Source organism: Danio rerio, chromosome 1 (genome assembly GCF_052040795.2).
Source record: "Danio rerio strain M-AB ecotype USA chromosome 1, GRCz13ab, whole genome shotgun sequence".
Classification (NCBI taxonomy): Eukaryota; Metazoa; Chordata; class Actinopteri; order Cypriniformes; family Danionidae; genus Danio; species Danio rerio.
This window is the reverse complement of record NC_141021.1, coordinates 51,795,794-51,819,348: the sequence shown is the minus strand read 5'-3', so window position 1 is coordinate 51,819,348 and position 23,555 is coordinate 51,795,794. Positions and strand designations below refer to the sequence as shown.

Here is a 23,555-nt window from a genome sequence, read left to right as displayed (position 1 = left end):
GACTCTCTAATAATCTCCAACTCAACGCAGACCGACTCTGTGGGCACTGCTTTCTCAACAGCAAATGCCACTTCTTTTGTGTCTTTAAAATGTTTTATCTGCATATTGTGTAATGACATACATTTACAACACAGCATGTTTTTCTATAACATATTAGCAAACATTGCGTATATAAGAGAAAAGGAGAAGTAAAGTGGAAAGACTAAGGAAAACAGTAAATACATGCAAATAGCACTCTTAAAGGGATAGTTCACGCAAAAATATCTGTGATCATTTACTCGTTTTTTTTATGGATCTCAATTTTTTTTTTGCTGATACCGTGGTGCAACTTACCTGTAATTAGACTTTGAAAGTAAAAAAAAAAAAACATATACAGGTTAAACAAAGATAATACCTGTTGCTTTTAACATCATCTTAAGATGTGTACTTGTGACTTTTCACAGATTTCAATTATTAATGTTGGCTCTCCAGACTGGCAAGAATTACAAACATGTTTGCATCACAAGTGTCCTGAAATGTTATGATTGGATATGCAAACAAGGCATTGTTTAGTTAAGCATGCCGTAATTTGCATACATCTACATTTGAACTTTGTATAAGGTCAGGGTAAACATTTCATTTTGTTGACACACACTAAAAAAAGGTGTAGAAACTAATTTCACTCAGAAATCGCTGGTGTGAAATTTTGATTATTATTATCATTATAGTTGTGAAAATCTATTTTTTTGTGTATGTCAACAATATGAAATATAAACCTGCAAACTATGCAAATTATAGCACGTTTAATTAGACGTGTCCTCATTTGCATATCCAAACATAACATTTCAGAAAGCTTGTGATGCAAAAAAAAATGGCAGCAATTTTTAAATGAGAATTTTTTTTTCGAGTGTGTATGGATGTTTCCCAGAGATGGGTTGCAGCTGAAAGGGCATCCGCTGTGTAAAACATATGCTGGATAAGTTGGCAGTTTGTTCCACTGTGGCGACCCCAGATTAATAAAGGGACTAAGCCGAAAAGAAAATGAATGAATGAATACTTCTTCACAATTTTAGGTTTCATTTCTTTGTAATTGTGAGCAATTTTTAGTTGCTTTTTGTTTCTCAGTGTTTTGTCACCAAAATAAATGAAGATTTTTAAAATAAAAGTTTTAAACTAACAAAGCATTTTAAACAACAGTCACATTTAAAGTAAAAACATTCATTTATTCATTTTCCTTTTGGCTTAGACCCTTTTTTAATCTGGGGTCACCACAGCGGAATAAACCGGCAACTTATCCAGCATATGTTTTACACAGCTGCAACCCATCACTGAAAAACATCCACACACACTCATACACTACAGACAAATTAGCCTACCCAATTCACCAATTCACCTATAGCGCAAGTCTTTGGACTGTGGAGGAAACCGGAGCACCCGGAGGAAACCCACGTCAACACAGGGAGAACATGCAAACTCCACACAGAAATGCCAACTGACCGAGGCGAGGCTCGAACCAGTGATCTTCTTGCTGTAAGGTGATCGTGCTACCCACTGCGCCGCCACAGTAAATACAAACTCACCTAAATATTCTTTATTTGCCTCACATTATTTTTGTATCTTCTTGTAATAGAAAATAACATTTTTAATTCTAAATTCAAATAAACAGTGTCCTCTTTGCCTATCCAAACGTAACTTTGTGAAAATGTGTAACGTGCCTTTGCAATTCCCAATAAAAAACTACGTCAGTAACATGTAACTGTTAAATCTACACTGTAAAAAATTATTTGATCAATTAGTTCTGACAGCATATGTTGTTTAGGTGATTGTAACTTATTAAACTAAGTTAATCATGTTCTAACTTAATTGTATAAGTTACGCAAGTTGTTATAAGTCAGTTTAACATAATATAAGTTCAGTGGACTCGGTTGATTTGATTCAACTTAAAAATTAAAGGCAACCAGGATTTTTTATAGTGTACCACCAAATTCTGAGTGAAATATGTTTCTAAACCAAACCTTCCTCAGTGAAATGTCAGCTAAATTTAAGTAAACAAGAATTTTGTTAAAAAATACTAAGAAAATAAATTAAATGGACATTTTTCTCTTTTGCACCGTAAAACCCAGCAGTCAACTTTATCAAATGAAATGAGTGTAGTTAACCCAAAATGTACTGAAAGTTAAGTCTACTCATTTGAAAGAAGTTTTGAACTCAGTATTGAAAGTAATAAGTTTATTAAATACCTCATTACTTCAACTTAAATCAAGTAAGTTCACAATATTCATATAGATTAGTTTAACTCAAATGGTTTGTAATAGCTGGTTTCCTTTAAAGGTTTGAGTTGCCTTAACTATTTGGGTTTTACAGTACTCAGTTGGTTCTCTTCATTTATTGGGTTTTACTGTGCTCAAATTGCTTCGTTTACTTAAATGGATTAAGTTCACAGTCCTCTTTAGGATTAGTTTTTGAATTGAAATGGTTTGTTGCAATCGGTGTCCTCAAACCATTTGAGTTACCTTCACTTTTTGGGTTTTACAGTGTGGAAGATTCTACAAATTAGTCCATATTTAATTGCACAGACACATCTGCATATCCAAGCATGACATTTCAGGAATGTTCCTTTAAGTTGTGAATGTAATCAATCAACTCCTTCACATTTTAACCCTATTCACCTGGTGTGTCTTGCCCTAAAAGTTCATTATCCCTTCATTTGGGAAACAACATGCAGTCGCCGGACTTGTTTGGAAAAGCAAGTTTGGATGAGGCGTGACGTCCTCCTCAAAGCAAAGCAAAGCAAAGCAAAGAAAGGAAAGAGAATCTATTCATACGGTTACTTAAGTGTAATTGATTCCCTTTGAAGCCTCTGAGAAGCAAATGATTTGTGCATGTTGAGTTAGACAATGCCTGATTTGCATATCCAAACACAAAACCTGTAATGCAGAAATGCTTGCAGTTGAAACAAGAACTAGGCAAAAGTGATTCGATTTTTTTACAAAAAACAAAAAAATAAAAAATAAAAATGGCAAAATGTAAATTTGTGTTACAATCCTTAAATTAGCAATTTCAGGGAGAAAAGTGTGTTCACGCCAAATATCTGTTGGAGAAATTTCAACAGAATGAATAAAAAACGTCAAACGGTCTGATTTCACTTCTGGAGGAATATAAAGATTAGCGCATGTTTAATGAGACAGTTCTTCATTTGCATATCCAAACATTATTTTTTTTAAAAACTTGTAATGAAAATGAAGCAAATCTAAATTAAGAAAAAAACATTTCAAAATTTCTTCTTCAAAAACGTAATAAGTTAATTCAGCGCCTTACAATTTTGCTACAATTTTAATCGGCCATTTTAAACATCCCTCATTTGCATATGGAATGCAAGAATCATCTTCTGGAAGACTACACAAATGACTACATGTTTATTTAGCAACTCATTTGCATATCCACACATGACCTTTTATTAGTGGTGTTAAGTAACGAATTACAAATACTCAAATTACTGTAATTGAGTAGTGTGTACAAAATATGGACAAATTAATCTTAAAAAGCCGGCACTTGGGATTGCCCATAGTTTTCCTATATATTCCTCCTATATGGGCTAAGCAAAATTAGCTAAATTCAAATTGAAAGTTGATTTTTTTTACTTCATTGTCAGATCATTTTGCTTGTTTTAAGGAAAAACACCTCATTTAAGTGATAACTTGACATAATATTTTTGAAAATAAGACAACATTTTTTTGTTGTTTAGAAAATACTGTTCTGTATAAGAATTAGTGAATATTTGGACTAGAAACAACCCAGCAGGCACCGGATGTCAACATGACGCCAGATTGACGCTGCACCGCACTGTCGTAGGGATGTTACATTTTGGGTGAAAATGAAAATTGGGTTGACGTCAGAACCCAACGTCAGACCGATGTCAGCGTCCAACGTCTGACATTTTGGTCACTTTCCAACGCAACCTAAAAACAACCAAATTTCAACGATTAATGATGTTACAGCTTGACGTTGTATGGAAGTAACCACCATGACGTCTATCAGACATTGGATTTTGGTTGCCATACCGGACAAATAAATGTCAGTATTTGATGTCAATATGACGTTGGTTTAAGATGTTGGTTTGACGTTGGATATTAATTGTCAAAATAATATTAGATATTAGACATCAAAATAATGTTGTGCTTAATTCTTATACACTAAATTTTGGTCATCCGACATTAGGACCTAAATCGAACCAAACATTAACGTCTTATGACACTGTTTGTCTGCTGGGAAGACAAAAACTAATTTTTACTGTACTACTGACTACCGTAATACAATATAAAAAATGATTAGTTGACTTTACTCAAAATAAATTAGTAAACCTTATTGATTTTAAAACAATTGAATTTACTTACAAAAAGTGAGTAGGGCAGAGCAGGGACGAAAATATAATTTTTCATAAAAATCTAATTTTAAAAGGTAATGTTTTTAGAAGAAATATATTTTTGCTGTGTTTACTGACTCACAACAGTGCTCTATCATAATCAGGTGTTATTTTGTATCTATGTAGAACAACTTCAATATAACAACACTTTGCACATACAAGTTGCACATTGTCCTATGTTTAACCCCACCAGCAGGGACGAGGCGGGTCAAAAGTAACACAACAATATTTGCTAGTTTTACTTGCTTAATCTTGTTTCTTTTAAATATATTTGACTTGTTGATCTTGTTACTGTTAACTGCAAGCATATTTTGTCCTTTTTTCCCCAAAAAACTATTAAATTATATTATATCATTTTAAATTTCAGCTTCATCAAATGTTTCAAAAGCACTCCAACAACGCAACATGTTAACATTTTCTATAATTTTTGAATATTTTTTTTATTTTTATTGGAAATATGCATTCATTTCTTAAAACATACGAATCAAAACACTGCAAACTCTAATGTGGAACCAAAAAATAAGGTATGGCTATTAGCAGTGGGGCATAAATAACTGTTACTTTTGCCTCCACAGGAACTCTTGCCATTTACACCTGATTTACTTTCAACCTTCCTTACAATTTAAATCACTCATAAATATTGTATTTTATATCTGATTGCCTCAAAGCCTTAATATATCCTCCACACTATGCATTTGAACATATAAAAGTGATGATTATCTCTTTTATTGAATTTTAAGTGTTTTAATCAACCTTGTTACACCTGTGGTGTTCCCGGTCAAAAGTGACCGCTATAGGAAATGAATGAGTATCCAGACTATATTCATTCATCAGGAAACATCCCAACACACACCACCCCAATGCACTTATTGTTATGTGAATCCATCTAAGTGTGTCTTTCTTCCTTTTTTTCTTCCTTTTTTATGTTATTCTTTTTGTTTATGTATTAATTATCTCTATCTGGAAAGAAGCACAGAAAAGGAATCTTGTTCTCCTTTCTTTCTTTCTTTCTTTCTTTCTTTCTTTCTTTCTTTCTTTCTTTCTTTCTTTCTTTCTTTTATTATATTAGACCGTAATTATCTCACTCAGCAATGACCAAAGTATAACTAGTGCTAGTTTTGTGTCCATACTCACTGTCTATACCATCAGTCACTATATTAGTATAATATATCCGTATATTAGTAAACTTGAATAACTGAAAATTCGATTACTCAGAACACAGAGGAAAGGAGAGCATTTTGTTTGTGCTTTGCTGGTTGATAAATCATTTAGATGAATTAAAATTTAAATTTCTTTGGTCAGACCCTGTGGTAGTTATATAAAATATTTTCAGCGCCTTTTTTATTTACATTGCAGATATTTTATGTCTAATTCAGTAAATTCATGTTACACACTACTTTGAGACATTTTTCACAGCTAAAGAATGTTAAATAAAAATTTAGTAGAGAAAAATGATTTTTGTGCTAATATAAGAGCAGTTAAAACAGACCGGTCAATTTTGACCAGGAACACTAAAGTAAGGGGCAGGATGTGAACACGACAGGAGGGTTAAGCTCAAAAACATTGAGATTTCTAGCTTAAGGATGTGTTATTGCTCTAAATAACCTGTAGATTGATCATTAGTGTGACACATGAAAAGAGAAACACAACTTCTAATAAGGTAAAAAGAACTGCTACAATGATTTACTTTTTGCACTCACAATTCGGAGCTAACTATGTCACACGGTCCTGAAATCAGCTGATATTTGGCAGCTCCATCAAGGGTTGCATGCTGAATGTGCTGTTATAGCCTGAAAAGCAAATGTTGTCAGGGCTTTGAGGAAAATCCCTACGTTACTTTCGTCTCCGCTCTTCCCTAAAATTTTTAAAGTGAATAAACTATGTGCATAATTATAAAAATTAAGTTAAATCAACTTAACAGTTCCAAGTTACAAAGGGTTTACTCACTTCCTAAGTAAAGAAAATAATCCGTTTTTACAGTGTACTAATTCAACATTACATCTAACAATGCTGAAACTATATATTGTGCATCCTAATAACCAATCAATTGGATTAGTAAGATTTAAATCCTCTTCATTATTCCATCATTTGGGAAATACAGTGGCAGGAAAAGCATGTTTGGATGAGGTGTGGCGTCCTCCTCAAAGGAAAGCTCCCCGGCAAGACAATCTATTCATACGGTTACTTAAGTGTAATTGCCTTCCTTTGAAGCCTCTGAGAAGCAAATGATTAGCTTTGGCCTGGAGGCGTCCCGTCCCTGTCCTGTCCCCGAAGGCTTGACACTGCCGGCCTGCCCAGCGAGAGGCCAGATCCCTCGCAGAGAAGAAATAATACAGGCTGGGCTGCTCAATTTCTCCTCCTTTTCATCCTGCTCTTTTAAAGTTTTATTAACAACAGCTTTTGCTGGTACGATAGCGGGTGCAGGGCGACGGGACGGGACAGCGAACCCTCAGGTGCTCAGTGGCTCCTCGTGTGTACTCCAGAAGCAGAGATGCTCTTTAGGCTCCTCTAGTCTTCAGGAATGTGCTCGATTTAGACTTTATTTTGGAAAATGTGGCCGAAGCGACTCATTAATCGACATCAATGACTCGACTTTAAATGCGTTGATCTTAATGTCACTCTAAGCATTTACTAATGCATTTTTAAGAATGGATATATCTATGACGTTAGTTAATAAGTTGTGCACTTATAGTATAACAAACATAATGTTTTGATATTTCAGCAATATTTGTAGTCATACGAATTTTTTATGTTAAACATTTCTTAACAAAAAATTTGGAATTAAAAATACTCCAATAAGCACTAGATTGTTTTGAAATATGAACAAACAAAACTTTAATTGTTTTTTTTTACCCAGAACTTGGATTTGTCTATAATTTACCTAAATATTCCTCTTCATATATATATATATATATATATATATATATATATATATATATATATATATATATATATATATATATATATATATATATATATATATACACACACACACACACACATACACACACACACACACAGTGCATCCAGAAAGTATTTATAGCGCTTCACTTTTTCAACATTTTTTTATATGACAGCCTGGATTAAATTAACTTATTCCCTCAAAATTCTTCACACAATACTCCATAATGACAATGTGAAAAAAAGATTTTTTGTTGCAAACATTAAAAATAAAAAAACCTAAAAAATCACATGTACAGAGGTATTCACAGCCTTTGCTCAATACTTTGTTGATGCACCTTTGGCAGCAAGTACAGCCTCAAGTCTATTTCAATATGGTGCCACAAGCTTGGCACACCTGTCTTCGGTGTACAGCAATTTTCAGATCTCTCCAGATATGTGCAATGGGATTTAGGTCTGGGCTCTGGCTTGGCCACTCAAGGACGTTCTCTGAGTTGTTGTGAAGCCACTCCATTGATATTTTGGCAGTGTGCTTTGGGTCATTGTCCTGATGAAAGATGAACCGTCACCCTAGTCTGAGGTCAAGAACACTCTGAAGCAGGTTCTCATTCAGGATGTCTCTGTACATTGCTGCATTCATCTTTCCCTCTATCCTGACTAGTCTTCCAGTTCCTGCTGCTGAAAAACATCCCCACAGCATGATGCTGCCACCACCATGCTTCACTGTAGGGATAGTAATAGCCTGGTGATAAGCGGTGACTGGTTTTCTCCAAATGTAACCCCTGGCATTTACTTCAAAGTTCAATTTTAGTCTCATCAGACCAGTAAATTTAGTTTCTTATGGTCTGAGAGTTCTTTAAATGCATTTTGACAAATTCCAGGTGGGGAGTGGCTTCCGTCTGGCCACTCTACCATACAGGCCTGATTGGTGGATTGCTGCACAGATGGTTGTCCTTCTGTAAGGTTCTCCTCTCTGCACAGAAGAACGCTGGAGCTCAGACAAAGTGACCATCGGGTTATTGATCACCTCCCTGACTAAGGCCCATCTCCTCCGATCACCTAACTTGGATGGCCGATCAGCTCTAGGAAGAGCCCAGCTGGTTCCAAACATCTTTCACTTACGGATGATGGGGGCCAATGTGCTCATTTAAACTTTCAGAGTAGCATAATTTTTTCTGCAGCCTTCCCCAGCCTTGTGCCTTGAGACAATCCTGTCTCGGAGGTCTACAGACAATTCCTTTGTCCTCATGCTTGGTTTGTACTTTGACATGCAACCCTGGGACCTTATGTAGACAGGTGTATGCCTTTTCAAATCATGTCCAATCAACTGAATTTACCACAAGTGAACTTCAATCAAGCTGCTGAAACATCTCAAGAATGATCAGTGGAAACAGAATGTGCCTGACCTCAATTTAGACCTTCACTGCAAAGGCTGTGAATACTGATGTGCATGTGATTTTTCAGGTTTTTTATTTTTAATATATTTGCAACCATTTAAAAAAATATATTTTTCACATCTTCATTATGGGGTATTGTGTGTAGAATTTTGAGGAAATAAGTGAATTTATTCCATTTTGGAACAAGGCTGTAACATAAAAAAAGTGGAAAAAGGGAAGCGCTATGAATACTTTCCGGATGCACTGTAGATAATGTAATTTAATTATAATATAGTTGGTTAAATAAACTAAAGCATTCATTTAGTTGTTTGAGCATCAAACAAGATTTTATGAGCACAGAAAATTATGTAGTAAAATAAATTTAATGTCTTAATCAAGAGAAGGTAATGATTCGCACTCAATTGCTTCATACTGTTTTTATTTTTACTTTTTCTTACATTTTACGGGTGATAACAGACAAACAGACGTTTCGGCACAAAGCCTTCCTCAGTGTGTGACACATTCTCCAACTCCACCCTTTTATTCCATAGTCAATCACAATGTGCAATTAGTTAAAAACAAACTTCAGTAACTCTGCACATGTCTTAATCAAGGCAATAAAGATCATTGGTTTTATATAAACTGGACCTGATTTTAAATAAACCAGATAAACCTGAGTGGGCTTTGAAGTCCCCAATCATATAGACCATTGGATTTCTGATTAATTAAACTAAAGGGTACCTTTTATACTACTTTTTTACAAGATGTAAATTAAGTTTCTATTATCACACAAATAATATTTTATAAGTCTTTGAAACTGCCCCTGCTAGGTTTCGATCCAAATTCTGCCATTTTAGTGACTGTCTCTTTAAATTCAAATGAGATTGTGCTCTTTTCAGAAAAAAGTGGAGTATAAATGTGTCAGCATAGTGGCCGATTCAAAAACACGACTAAGGTTATCTCTGTGAAAAACTGAAAATGTCAAAAGAAATGTCTCAGAAGGAGACAACAGTGTTCCTTTGTGCATCCTAAAAACTGTAATGGCGGACGGCTGCTTCTCACTCAGGGCTGTCTATGCTGAGAGAGAGATTGTCATTAATGGGCATGGCTTTCCTCCTATAATGACAAGTACAAAGGGAGAATATCAATCAAAGTGTTTCTGCAGACTGTTTTAATCAAGTGTGATTATAAAAACAAATTAATTAATACATTTTTACCATTAAAGGCTGGCTATTATCATTTACTGTTGCCACATAACGGTGTTTAAACCCCTTATTAAAGTGATTTTTACATAATAGGTCCCCTTTAGCCACTTAAAATTAAAGCCATTGTTTGGCTCTGTGTGGGTGTCTCATATTTTCACATCTTAAAGATTTCAAGAGGATTTACCGTAAAGCAATTAGAGGCTCACTCATACATGCTTATGATCTGACAGTAGAGCAGCCTCCGCGTATGTTTACCTAATTATGAGTGGCAACAGCTAATGCAGAAAAGAGTCCTGGCTCCACAAAGATCCCTCCAACCCAGATGCCAGAAAGCAGCATTATCCTATGAACGCTTGTGTGTGTGTGTGTGTGTAGACATCCAGCAACACTAAAGTGGGTTATGAACATGGCATTTTCCTTGTATCATTTGCTTTGAGGTTTTTAAGAGAGAAGCATTCCCCAATGTCAGGCCAGATGGTAACGATTCTGGAGCGAATTACGAGGCCAAGCAACATACCTGTGGGCCATGTTTTTTTCACAGCTCCATAAAGAGCTCAGTAATGTAATTTTGATCTCATTTATCTAATATCACTCCAGCACAGGGTACTTTACGTGAAACTGGGCTTCTCGCTGGGCACATATCTTCTTGATCTCCCGTGTTGAAATAGCTTGTATTATTTAACTCAGAGGATCCAGAGCGGGTCAAGCTGGCTGGAGACGTGGTGGGGTTAGCTTTGAATTTACTTAATGGATGTCCCTGGGCACTGGGGGATTTTACAATAATATGCTTCTCCGCAGAGGTAGACTACTATGTTTGCGTGCCTAGCATCGAAGCCTGAGGAACTCGGTGGGCTCACTAGAACATTACAAGAGCAACAAAATAAACTGCGCTCTTAAAACTAAAGGTTTCAGAAGGGGGGTTTCACAGCGATGCCATATTTGGTTCCTCAGTCACCAGTTCTTATGAGAACCATACTAAAAATTGAGTAAGTCATTTGTGGTTCCCCAAAGAATGTTAATTGTAAAAGTACTTAAAAGTTTATTGTCTAATTTAAAAAACTACTGTTTTTAAAAATAAAGAATCTTTTGTGGAATGAAAAGATTCCATGGATGTTAACGGTTCTCCATGGAACCAAAGAACCTTTATTTTAAGGCCCAATCCCAATTCTATCCCCCTAGCCCTTTCCCTCACCCCACCTCTAGTTTTGCACGTCCACATGAAGGGGTAGGGGTGTCCCAATTGTCGTTAGCTTGAAGGCATAGGGCTAAGGGGAAGGGCTGGATAACCCTTGAAACAGAGATTTGAAACCAAGGGGTACAAAAATGTCCCTTTTTGAATGAATGCGGTCTCGGCCGCGCTTGGACCGTGCTCGTTCCCGCTCAATTAATTATTAATTACTTCTGCTTATATTCTCTTCATGTCTGCTGTCCTGTTTCAGTTTGTTGTCGTATGTTGCCTTGTCCTGTTGTGTGTTCCAGCCCTGATCCCTGCTAGCCTGCCCAGTCAAGTTTGTTTGCTTGTTTATTTGTTTTGTTAATGCCCCCCCCCCCCTTTGTTGCCTTTTTGTTTTATTTCTATTATTAATAAACCCATTAAGTTTCTGCACATGAGTCCTTGACCTTCTTTTTACCCAACCGTGACAGTTTACAACTTTATAGGAACTTTATTTTAGAATGGAAATGTTCTTCAGTTGCTTTTTGGAATCATCAATGCTATAAAAAGCAACCTTTATTCCTTCTAGAAATGTGGAATATGTGAAATTACATTTCTGAAAGGGTGTTTTCACAGCAATGCCATGTTCCTTCAGTGTTTCAGAATCATCACATATGTCAAACTGAACATTAAAGAAAAGGTGGGGTTATATTTTAGAGCTTTAATAACCTTATAGCTTCAGTGGAATTAAAAGGTTTAATAGATCTTATATATTTTACATGGACCTTCAGATAAATAACAGATCGGCTCTAGATTTAACGAGGTGGCTCCCTTTCGACTGTGATCTGTCCATGTGAATGTCTGAACACAAACAGCCCGCTATCAGTTCAGGTCGTTTAATGTATACAAGCGTGGGTAATGTAAACTCAGGTATAGTTTACTCTCAGCCAATTATCCACTCCGCATGCCATCCTTCCTATTAGTAACTCCAACACGACACGGAAAAGTATTAAAGCCACAACAAGGCGGAATAGCTGAGCGTTTTTAGCTCAACGTTTTCCATTAGCGGTTGTTTTTTTCCCAGCGATGAGGGACGACTGGCAACCCGCTGCGTGAAATCACTCACTCTAATGGCACAACACACGTGTTTGTTACAGGAAATCGTACAGCCGCTCTATAAGTATTCCGTCGGTGATAAAACCAAATTGCATCATGATGTTGGGTCAAATAAATGAGAAAACGACCTCCTCCCCCTGGCGTAATTAGCTCCAGGAGAAGTTGCTCTTCCACGCTGATTCGGACTCCCAGTCGCAAACATTAACAAGAGCAACCACAGAACTTGGAAACAAATACTCCTGTTATGAGCCAAATGATTGTACTGGAAAGTAATTGTGCAATTAAATGGAACTGGGTAAACTTGTCGTAGAAGTTGCGCTTTAAAGCTCACCACGGTTGCTGTGTTTTTTTTTTGATGTTTGATGATTAGGACTGGGATTTGGAAACTAGTCTTCATTCAATAAAAGCAGAACAGATTCCCCTCAAGCAGTTGAATCGTTGCTATTATCCTCACAAATATAAACTCAAAATACCCCCCAATTATTGTAAATTAAAGAACTTAGCGACCCTAATGAAACTGTTGCAGTGCTCAGCACTGTTTTTTATTTGTAAGGTGTGCTGCTAAACAAGCCATTTGATAGGACTAATTTATGTGCGCATTATTTAAATGTGCATCAGACCAAGACTTGGCTCTGCAAAAAGTAGTTGTCCATTTTAACTGAACCGAAATAAACTTAAAGAAACTTTTTTATATTTAAAGCAATTTTTTTAATGTATAAAAGCTTAAAAACAACATAGTTTTATTAGTAGCCATCAAGTGAACTGCAGCCAGCAATTTAAAGTAATAGTTCACCCCAAAATGAAAAGTCCTCCACTTTTTATTTATCAGTTTATTTTTTCTGTTGAACATTAAGCAAGATTTACTGAAGAGTGATGGAAAATGAGGAGGGCCTGTCTGCGGACCTCAAGACATTGACGTCGGCCTGACGATGGGTGCTGACGTCAACCTGATTTTCATTTCCAAACAAAATTTAACGTCCCCATGATGTAGGGATATGTTGAGGTACAACGTCAATCTGATGTCATGTTTATGTGCCGGCAGGGTTGATACCAATTGTGCCATTCTGGTGACTGTCATTCATTCATTCATTCATTTTCTAGTCGGCTTAGTCCCTTTATTAATCCAGGGTCACCACAGCGGAATGAACCGCCAACTTATCCATCAAGTTTTTACGCAGCGGATGCCCTTCCAGCCGCAACCCATCTCTGGGAAACACCCACACACACATTCACACACACACACACACTCATACACTACGGACAATTTAGCCTACTCAATTCACCTGTACCACATGTCTTTGGACTGTGGGGGAAACCAGAGCACCCTGAGGAAACCCACACGAAGGCAGGGAGAACATGCAAACGCCACACAGAAACGCCAACTAAGCCGAGGTTTGAACCAGCGACCTTCTTGCTATGAGGCGACAGCACTACCTACTGCGCCACTGCCTATGTGTCAGCATAGTGGCAGATTCAGAAACAAGACTAGCATCATATGGGCAGGGCTTTTACTTTCTGATGACACGTACAAAGCGAAGTCAAAGTGTTTTGCAGACTTTTTTATCAAGTGCAATTGTAAAAACCAACATAAATGCATTTTTACCAATAGAAGCTGGTTATATTCACAGACTGCTGCAACACAACTGTGTTTAAACCCTTTATAAATGTGAGTTTTGCATAATAGGTCCCCTTTAAGTCAGTTTAAGTTCAAAACAGCTCTCCAACAACTCCAGGATGTTGTAATAAAAGTAATTGAGATGTTTGTCTTGATCGAGCTGTTTCTTCTTCTCAGATTTTCTCAGATGACAAACAAACTATAATGTGATGCTACAACAGGAAACTAGAGAGTCTCGAAGTCTTGTCTGGTTGTGTTTTCCTGGAGTTTATGGAGCCAGTCTTTCTTCTTTTTCCTGGCTGTGTGCATTAGGCTTAAGCTAACCAAACAGTCTTTATCCCTCCAAATCCTGCATACAGTAGGGCAAAATCCAAAAACAAGCTTCCTCCTTTGACCCTTTTTTTAGTGGTATGTCTATGTAATTCACTGGAGAGGCTTTTAAGTAGAGGATTTTCCCTGAAGAAATCTCCGGGAGAAGAACAAGGGACATGATGATTTTTGTTTTGAAGAGCCTGATAATGATTTATGACTTAAACAAGAGCCAAAAACTTGGCAATAAGGAGGGAAGAAAATTCTTGAATGTCAGAAGACATCAAAGTTTACTGCGAAATTAATGTTCTGTTATCATGTGCTCTTCCCAAAATCTTTATTTTTCATCTCCACTGAGGTAAACTAAAAATAAAGGTCCTTTATTGGCATTGATGGTCCGTAAAGAACATCCATGGACACTTTTCATTACAAATTAGTTTCTTTAAAGTGAAAAAAAAAAAGTCACACTAAGAAATAAAAGGTACTTTTGAGAATGGCTGGCTGAAATGTTCCTCAGGGAACCATAAATTGATTTTTATGGCAAAAAAAGGAATTATTATTTATAAAGTTCTTGGAAAGTACTCAGAAAACAACCCTGAAATGTGCTAATATTATTTGCTATTTCAGATTTTGTTGATGAATCTATAAATTCTGATGCACCAAATGTATTCATTTCTTTAAAGTAAAAAACTAAAAAACTGAGACTATGTGATATCATGTAATTTTGTTTTTGATTATCAGAAGGATGCAGGCCCATAGTTATAATACAGTATAGTTATAAAGATATTTATACAGATCAAACTAGCGTGCAACTTAAGCAAAACTGATACTAAAATTGTTTTGTAGTTCGGGCCCAAATAAATAACTGTTGCCGTTTTTAATCTTTTAAGTTCATTTTATTGACTATATATAAATCAGTGCATATTATTGATGCATTTAATTGGGTAAAATTGCTACTTTTTACTGTCATTCCATGTGTTTTGGTCATTATCAATGTACTGTCACTTTAATTGAGCATGAGCAGCGTGGCAAAAATAAACCGAGCACCGAAACTATCGCAGCACTGCTGCTTCAGCGATGCTCACGCCACGAGCTGATGTGCTGCTTCTGTTAACATGGTCGCCGAAAAAAACATGCGCTGCTCACACTCTGCTCACGCTTGTTGTGTGAAACAGGCTTAAGGTGTGCATTATGTGTGCACATAAGTTATGTAATTTATTTTGTTTATCTTATAGCATGGAGTCCTTTGCTGTGATGTAAATTTCTCTTTGAGATTCATAAAATCTAAACAAACAAACAAACAAACAAACAAACAAACAAACAAACAAACAAACAAACATACAAGCAAACAAATTCATTCAGCTGGAAATGAAAGTTTTTTTAAAAGGAGGCATGCCCTCACCCAAACCCCACTCCGAAACTCAACCGTGATTGATAGATGAGCAAATCATACTAAATTGTATGAATGAGATACTTCAAATTACTATCAATTAGCCAATACATTGGTGACTAAAAAGTTACAAATTGTCATGAGATTGTATTGAAAACTCCTTATATCTTAATCGGAGATGTGCTGATTTATTATCATTTGTTTTTCACATCACAGAAAGATTTATTTTAAACACTCGGCTGAAGTTATGAAGTGAGTTTGGAGTCAAAACAAGAGTTTTTGGTTACATTTTACAATAAGATTAATATTAGTTAATGTATTTACTAACATGAACTAATATTGAACAATACTTGTACAGCATTTATTAACCATAGTTCAGCATTTACTAATGCATTATGAACATCCATATTCAGGCTTGCTAACATTAGTTAATGCACCGTGAACTAACAACGAACAGCTGTAGTTTCATTAACTAACATGAATAAATGCTGTAATTAATATTGTTCATTGTTTGTTCATGTTAGTAAGTGCATTAACTAACATTAACTAATAAACCCTTACTGTAAAGTGTTAACAGTTTTTTTTTAATGCAAAGAGATATGATGATTTGACAGATTTCTCTGTCTGGCAATAGATGGAAACTTTTCTTCCATCGGAGTGGGGGATTTCCTCAGACTTTTATAAATACTTTCTCTCATTCCCTACAAGAACACCGTTTTCCCTTGGTAGAAACGATTCCCTCTTTTGGGCCTGAAAACAATCTAAACACACAGAACAATAGGAGCCGGGCTGTTTGGTCTGGGCTATTGTCTGTGGCTTCTGCAGGGCCCGTAATCATTCTGTTTGAGGTTATATGGAGCTCATCCCACTTTTACTCTCTCAAAACCGTGTCTGCAGCAAAACAGGGATACGCTTCGGGAATATACTTCAATGATGCTGCCTTTGCAAACAGTCCTGCTATCTTTCTTTGTTTTGATAAATGTGAATAATATAAATTTACACAACATCTGGGTTTGTTTCTGGAGTGATTATATACAGTTGAAGTTTCCTAATTTCTTAACAAATTTCTGAACATAATAGATTCAATAACTCATTTCTAATAACTGATTTATTTTATCTTTGCCATGATGACAGTAAATAATATTTGACTAGATATCTTTTAAGGTACTTGCATTTAGCTTAAAGTAACATTTAAAGACATTTAAAGAAGTTAGTTAGGTTTTCTAGGCAGAACAATGCATAATGATGGTTTGGTCTGTAGACTATCGAACAAATATTGCAAAGGAGGGCTAATAATTTTGACCTTAAAATGTTTTTAAAAAATTAAAAACTGCTTTTATTCTAGCTGAAATAAAACAAATAAAGCTTTTTCCAGAAGAAAAAATATTATCGGAAATACTGTGAAAATTTTCTTGGTCTGTTAAACATAATTTGTGAAATATTTAAAAACGAAAAGCAAATTCACAGAAGGTCAAATAATTCTGACTTCAACTGTATGCTAGTTCCATAGTAATTTAATAATATTTGTTTCATGTAATGCAGAAAATAATAAAAGCATTTAAAACAAAACCAGGCCAGAAAATCATATTTGATATCTGAAACCTGATGTGTGGACGATATTCTCATTATCCTTCATCACAGGTTTTTGGCGTCCCCTGCGGCAGCATAATAGACAGTAATGACATGTAAACAGAGGTGTAAAAAGCAGAATTAACTGCCAGATGTGAGTGCAGAGAGTTGTAAATAACATAATGCGCAGCCAGATAAACACTGTTTTTTGAGAGTCTGTGGAAAGCAAGATTTCAGATTTTTAGTTAAATATATAAAAAGGTCTAGAACTTTTTAAATCCAGTTATCTATGTGTTATGTGTGTTGTTTCTCGAACCAAAGTTAAGAAAGATCACAATCTCATATGTCAAAGTTGTGACGTTTTACCCCATCATAATTGCATGTGCCGTTTTACACTTAAAAAGTACACTTAACATTTTGCTGCTTGTTCAAACTACTTATTTAAAATGAGCTGAAACAAACAGTTCAGCGAACACTTGCTTCACAGACATAAGAAATATATCCACATAAAGCTTAAGTTTGTACTTTTAAACAAACCAAGTGCACTTGATAACAAACGTTTTGTCTTATAAAAGCTGTATGAAACAAACACGAGGTACATTCCGTCCTGTCAAACACACATCACATGACAGCAACTGCTCAAACACACATAAACATGTAAACAAAGAGTCGCGGTCACATCTGGAGGAGATCCGCCAACAAGAACAAGTTGTGGATTACTTCACAAGACCAGCATGATCTCACGATCACTGTCTAGAGGATGATAATGTGTAACGGCCCTAATTAAGGTTTGTGTCGTGATCTCGTTACTTTCATTTGCGCATGCGCATTAGCTTGGCCAACCTGAAAATATGCTGATTTTGTTTGATTTGAACGTTTAGAAACAAACTTAGTTGTTGCTTAGTTTCATTGGTGGTCCCAATATATAATGTAATCATAAGCTTGGCAAACAGTTTTGGAGAATTTAAAGTTTCCCCATTCAAACAGAATCTCAAGATGGCCGCCGAGTGAAATGACTTGGTAATTTTATCTACCTCAAAGTGTGACTTTATGGGTGCTTTCACACTAGCACTTTTGGTCTGAACCTAGGTTTGTTTGACGTCATAGTACGGTACGTTTTGCTAGTGTGAACATGTCTTCTGAGCTTGTGTACGCACCCTTGAACCGTACGCGAGTCCGCCTGAGGGTGCCTTCACACTTGGTTCATTTGCATGGACCGTACTCAAGTTGTCTCCCCTTGCCACCTCCTCGGTTGGTTTGTGTTCACACTGTTTTTTTTCTTTCTGAACCCCAGTACGCTTGCGTCATCGAGCTGGTGTTTTGTTTACGGCCATTTCTAGGTGACGGTCCTGAAAGCATGGGCTGAAATGGAAAGACGTCCGCACATTGCAGTCATTCTGCCTTAACTGAAGCTTTTGGTTTTGGAAATACAGAAAGTTTATAACATTTTTGCGGCAGATGGACGCGAGTCGCTTTCTGTATGTCTAAAACCAAAAGCTTCAGTTAAAGCAGAATGACCGTGATGTGTGGACGTCTTTCCATTTGGCCGCTTGCTTTCGGGACCGTCACCTAGCAACGGCCGTACTTGTGTGAAAGCACCCTAACCGTACATTCACATCGAAAGCGGCGAGAGCGTCAAAGTAGCTGGAAGTCATTCATTTTAATGAGAGCCGGTGGCGATAAGCGGTGAGGAGCAGCGCGGCGCATCTTCACTGATGTGAGCGTCGAGTAGAGTTGAAATCAAGTCAACTTTACGGTAATGAGCTATGACGCGGTTCGGCGGCAACCAATTAGAATGAAGACGTCCACTGCTTGATGGGAGTTCAGAAAACACAGACCTGTGAACTTTAGTTCCGACCACCGTTGTTCCCAAGGGTTTGATGATTGCGGTCCCTGGATTTTCAATTATTTACAATGTTTTCTTACAGGAATATGCATTAAATAAGTTACTAGCGAGTTACTTATGTGCATTAATGTTATATATTTCTCTTAAAAAAGTGGGAATCTCACGCAACTTGACAGTACAAAACAGTATAACGTTAGCTGCTTCAGGTTATTTCAGACATATGGGCACATATTGGATAAATAGAGCAAAGCCACACCACACGCAACTTGATCTTCCATTGTTAAAAGAATTTAATGACAAGTGCGCAACATTTTCACGCTAGAAACATGTTTAATGCAGGAATGTAACTGATATGCTGCAAAGGCTCCTTTAAATACAAAATCAATGTAGCAAGTTTTTACGCTCTCGCCGCCGGAGCTAAGTGCAGACAGCGTTGTTACCAGGGCGGCCGGAGTGACCTTGGACGCTTTCGCCGCTTTCGGTGTGAACGCACAGTCTTGCATCTGTGATCAAATGTCCCAAAACTATAAGATCAATGATGTTTACACATTTAATTTTAGCATAGTTTATTTATTTAATTTTAGCAAACTTTATTCATCTCACAGGTGAAATATTTCACAATATGACTCCATATCTTGCAATACACTTAACTTGCTTTTAATTCTCTAAATGCAACTTTATATTTTATTGCAGATGTTCTCTTAGAGATCAACTGTTCGATCATCCATCTATCCATCTTTCGTTTTTTATTAACAGCCAAAAGTATTACTAACATACAACACAAACTGACTAACATGAGTTTTCCCCATGTGACTAGCTTGACTTTTAACCCTACAATTCCTGAATGAAAGGTCTAGCCTCACATCGACTTACATCACAGAAACAAACAACACAGCAAACTCATTCTCACTTAAAACACAGCAGATCTCTCCATGGTGAATGGTCTCTTATGAGCAATGGCTCTGAGCCTATGAGCTGCTCTGGAAGCAGTGTCTTCAAAAACTGCTCTCAGATCAGAGAGCAAAGCACATGATCCTCTGTGTGTCGAACTAATTGACCCCTGGTTCCCTGGGGGTAAATCAACAGAGGCTAAAGCCATTGGGCCACTAACAAGCAGCTCTCGTAAAGCAATCCATAACCAATGGGCAATTTGAAACACATGCTATTGGATATATTTACGACGAGTGGCGCTGATGACTCCTGACCATTGCAGTTTCTTTTTGAAACAAATGACTCTTTTAGTTACCTGGAAAAAACGTGACATAAAATAAATGCTTTATATTTACATGGCAACATACGGCTAATTAAGGATGACATGACTGTGTTAGATTTTTGAGGATGAGTTGATTAGGTTTTACATTAAAAACAGCTGAAGTGCTTTGAAGTGATTTAATCATTCTCATCAAAAATGATCTGACCGAACGCCACGCCAGTCACGCAATCAAAAATTACATTAACCCTTTGATGGAAAAGCTACGCACACCCTTTCTAGTGTACAAAATGGGTCTAAAAGTACCTGCATTCACTTCCTAAGTTATTTTAATGTTGCAGTTTTGACCATTCTTAAAAATAAAACAACAACACAAACATTTATTCCAAGCATTTTGTCCCCACAAATAATTATGTTTACTTTACTTTTATATTTTTTCACATTTCTTTAGTCTTTATATCACTTTTGAACGTGTCAGAAATGACCCCAATAATAACCTGTTATATTCAGTATATTTTAAAATAATGTATTACTACATATTACAAGTTATTGTAATAACTTTGTTTTCTCTTGAACTGTTAGTGCAGGCACTTTATTGATGGTGTTCAATCGTAATAGGAAAAGTCTGTAAAATAACAGTGTTTCTTTGTAAAACTCGTAGTGTGTAACTTTATTGAACGGATTTGATCATAATAATCTAGGAAAAGTCTGTAAGACAACAGTGTTTTTCTGTAAACATTTTAATGAAAATATCTGTAGATTAACTATTTTTTGCATTTTATTTTACCAAAGAATTTTTACCGTAACTTTATGGTTTTTGTTTGGCAGCCATAGCTGTCAGTCATTGATGATTTTTTTTTTTTTACAGTGAATAGAATATGGGCAGCACGGTGGCGCAGTGGGTAGCACAATCACCTAACAGCAAGAAGGTCACTGGTTCGAGACCCGGCTGGGTCAGTTCGCATTTCTGTGTGGAGTTTGCATGTTCACCCTGTGTTCGCGTGGGTTTTCTCCGGGTTCTCTGGTTTCCCCATAAGTCCAAAGACATGCTATAAGTGAATTGGGTAAGCTAAACTGTCCGTAGTTTATGTGTGTAAATGAGTGTGTATGGATGTTTCCCAGTGATGGGTTGCAGCTGGAAAGGCATCGGCTGCGTAAAACATAGAATATATAATACAATATATATAATATATAAACACACACACACACACACACACACACACACACACATATATATATATATATATATATATATATATATATATATATATATATATATATATAGAGACAATATTTGTCTAAACAACAAACCAGTTGAGAAGTAACCAAAGCACTGAATGATTTATTTGATTTCATTCATTTTCTCTTCATTTATCATTTAAATTTATTCATTTAAATTTATTATGTAAATTTATTAATTTAAATCAGCTAATCAAGCGCTTTCATACTAGAAACTTCCAGGGAGGCGTGTTAAAGGAAGTTGGAGCTAAACTATGCAGGACACCGGCCCTTCAGGACTGAGTTTGGACACCCCTGCCTTAAAGGGACTTTGATGAAAATGCATAGTATTTATATTTGGGATTTCTTATTGCTACCTTTAAAAGATTTGTTTCACATTTGAATAAAACTAATGGCAATTTACTCTTACTGTATTTCAACCTGCTATTGAACTACAAAATTACAAATAAATAAATGAGAACTTTCAGACTTCTGGAATTCAGTGGAGCCTTCTGGAATTTCAGACTCCTCAAAAATGTCTTTTTTTTAAAGAGACGTCTACCCTGGCATGCCTATAGTCCAATAGCGAAGGACCAGTAGTAATTCCCAATAGGGTTTTCTGACAGAGCGCTTCATGAACTGACTTCAAACCAGCTGATACCGCTTAGCCCCCGTCATAAAGCAAAAGGTCTCTTCAAGCAATCCATTAGTGGCCCTATCCCCAAGAGTGGAGCCGCGGTCTGCTCAAGCCACGCAGGAAAGCTTGAAGGAAAACAGCATGGCAGACAAGTCAGAAGATCAAAGACCCCCTCAGACGGCAGACCCCTTTCTCCAGACATCCAATCTCTTCCCCTTCATGGTTCTAATTAGCAGATGGTGGAGAAACGGCTCATATTATGGCTTTATCAATTAGAGAGAAACGCTCATATCTCTCTCTCTCTGCCTGTTTCTCCTGCTGTCGGCCCTCAGATAGATGAACTGACAGAAGGAAAGACGCGCTGGATAAGAACCGCTGCTTCGGATTTAATGTCCATAAATTAGTTCGCCATGGAGAAAAAAGATGAAGGTTTTTGGTATTTTCCTTTCTGATGACTTTCAATATACAGATGTGAGTTGACGGCACTAAAACTAAAAGATCGTATCTTATGTACACTGTAAAAAATGCTGGGTTCCACACAATTCCTTCATGTTTCCCAACACAAATGGATTACGTTAAGTGGATTGATTCAACTTATTTTATATAAGTAGTTTGAACAAGTAGCAAAAGTAATTTTTTGAGTGTACGCTGTAAAAATGCTGGGTTTCACGCAATTCCTTCATGTTGTTCCAACACAAATCAATTATTTAGCTTAATACACTCTAAAAAAATAATAATAATTTGGCAGGGGGTGCCTGATCAAAAAGTAAAATAACGGTCGTTAAATTACAGAAATATACCATAAATTATTGGACATTAAAATCCAGAAGTGTGCTTTGATTTAAATTTCTGGTAAAGTTCTGTAATTTAAAATGTTATTTTCTGGTAAATTTCTGTAATTTAATATGCTATTTTCTGGTAAATTTCTGTAATTTAATATGCTATTTTCTGGTAAATTTCTGCGATTTAATATGTTATTTTCTGGTAAATTTCTGTAATTTATTATGTTATTTTATGGTAAATGACTGTAATTTAATATCTGTTATTTTCTGGTAAATTTCTGTTTTTAATATGTTATTTTTCTGGTAAATTTCTGTAATTTAATATCTGTTATTTTACGGTATATTTCTGTAATTTAACAGCTGTTATTTATTTATTCATTTTTTAAAACTCTTTATTTTCGTTTTCATTGTACACTGTAAAAAATAAATCTGTTAAATTTACTGTAAAAACTAGCTGTGGTTGGCAGTATTTTACCGTAAAAAATACGATAAAACCGTAAAAGTAATTTCTTATTTTTCCAGTAAACTACCATATTTCATGAATTTATAGATGTAATATGATGTATTTTGAATAACTAACATCTACACATTTTTGTTACACAGATAGACATGTTACAACGCCACATGTAGTAATGAGAAAGTTATAATGGACCAATGCTCATCACAAACAACTTTTACTACAAGCAGAAAAGTGTTTCAGTGTATAGAAGGTGCTCAGTGTCATTCACAAAGCTACTAAACACCAGTATGCTAATATGCATGAAATTAAAGTCATGAAATAAACATTGTTTATCAACATCAGATGTAACATAAATCTCTAATGTAC

General features: G+C 36.0%; 1 long non-coding RNA gene across 1 annotated transcript in view; it reads left to right on the top strand.

The window, feature by feature from the left end:
- Positions 1-23,174, top strand: part of LOC147837510 (uncharacterized) — a 39,402-nt gene extending 16,228 nt beyond the window's left edge. The window contains exons 4-5 of the long non-coding RNA XR_015476966.1: positions 20,961-21,156; positions 21,544-23,174. This is a non-coding gene — a long non-coding RNA (uncharacterized LOC147837510). The remainder of the gene's footprint in view (positions 1-20,960; positions 21,157-21,543) is intronic.
- Positions 23,175-23,555: the final 381 nt, after the last annotated feature.